Genomic DNA, 1743 nt, shown 5'->3' on the forward strand with positions numbered 1-1743 from the left:
GAGTCGTTCTCTCAGCAACACTGGAGCTCTCCAGCAAACACTTGCATAGGGCAAAGCTGCTGGGTGAGGCCAGACAAACAGGACCAACCGAAGGTCCCGCCGCTGGCACTGTTACACCCGTGGAGTCTGGGGCCTGAAGTCAGAGAAGAGAGGCTGCATACGGCCAAACAAGAAGGAGTCATTGCACCTCTCCTGCCATCCCGCTAATGCTCAGCATCAGTCCCCAGCAGTAGGTAACTTAGAAAGAAAGCAGGTATGCTCATAAATATTTGGGGGCAAGGGACTCCTCTCCCTGCAGGTAGACTGATACTCCCTAGCTCACGCTGCAGAGCTGCCGAGGAGCAGTGATTCACACCGCCTGCGTTACCACGCAGGACAGACGCTTTCTGCCGTCCCACAAACCCAGCCTCCTGGCAGGGAACCTGTTGGAGCCTGCCACTGCTCCCTTCCAGCCCATCTGCCTGATCCTTGGCATGGAAACCTGGCACAGGAGGGAGGGAGTACGACCAGGTCGTGTCCTGGCACAGAGCTGGGAAGCCCTCCCAGGCTGCCTGGTACAGATACTGCCAACTGCTTCCAAGCAAGCTTGGAAATTAACTGGCAACCCCAGAGTAAAAAGCCCCAGAGACCTTAACAAAGGCTACTGTGCTTTTAGACAGACGTGCACCAAAACACAAATCCTTGCATCCTTTCTCAAGTACATATCAGCCTTCAATCCCCCCGTTAATTTCCTTCTTCCTCTTCTTCCACCTCTCAGAGTAAGGGCTGAATTACAGTTCCATACTCTGAGAATGTGAATTTAGTCCTTGGCAATTACATCTGATAAGCCTTGTCCTTACCTTGCAGAGAGCGATTCTGGGTTACTGCATATTCCTTCCTCCACCCCCTTTTTTTTTTCCCCCTAATATGCCAGCTGGAGGCTTGTGAGCAGGGTATTAGGGGATTTGCACTGCATGCTGCTAAATTTGATATGTCCTTTAACAGGAGACAAATGGTTCACAAGGCTTAAAAAGTATCGACTTTTCTTTAACAATAAGCACTAATGGCCTTCAAATAATCAATATTTAAAGTCATTATGGGGTTACACATTATACTGTTAAAACCAAGCCTTTCACTTTAACCCCATCGTATCCTCCCAAGCCCAGAGCAGTGCTCCCCCCTGACTCACTCCAAGCTCAAAAGGAAGGCTCGGAGCACAGGCTGTGACTGGAGATGTGAGAGGGTCAGGAAATGCAGATTGAAACCGGCAAGGCATGGAAATAAATTTAGAACGGATGGAAGAGGGGGGAAAAAAAGAAGGCATGAAAGCTCTGCTTTCTTCTGCTTTGCATTTGATAGGAAGAGACACTTTAAACCTGAGGTAATAGGCAAGCAGCACACAGCTCCTTGCTGGTTCGCCATCCGCAGACACTGTCTGTGCCAGGAAGGGAAAATAAATAAAATGAAAGGGCTGTCTAAAAATGGTGTTTGGGATTTCCAGGCAGAAAGAGACATGTACTGGCGCTGCCCTTCTGGGGCAGCAACGAGGCCTGGACACAGAGAGGGTCTGGCTTATGCTGCCAGGGGAAATCGCTCCCTCAAAATCCAAACTGGTGCTAAAACCAAATTAGTTAAATCAGGTCAAGCTCTTTGGCCTTTGCTCTGCATAACATTCAGCCAGCTGGGATCTGGTGAGGAATCCCCTCAGTGCAAAAATCAGAGAAAGAGGGATACAGCATTCAGAGCAGAGAGGAGGATGCGAGG

The sequence above is a fragment of the Fulmarus glacialis genome, unplaced genomic scaffold, assembly GCF_000690835.1.
Source record: "Fulmarus glacialis isolate BGI_N327 unplaced genomic scaffold, ASM69083v1 scaffold25271, whole genome shotgun sequence".
Lineage (NCBI taxonomy): Eukaryota > Metazoa > Chordata > Aves > Procellariiformes > Procellariidae > Fulmarus > Fulmarus glacialis.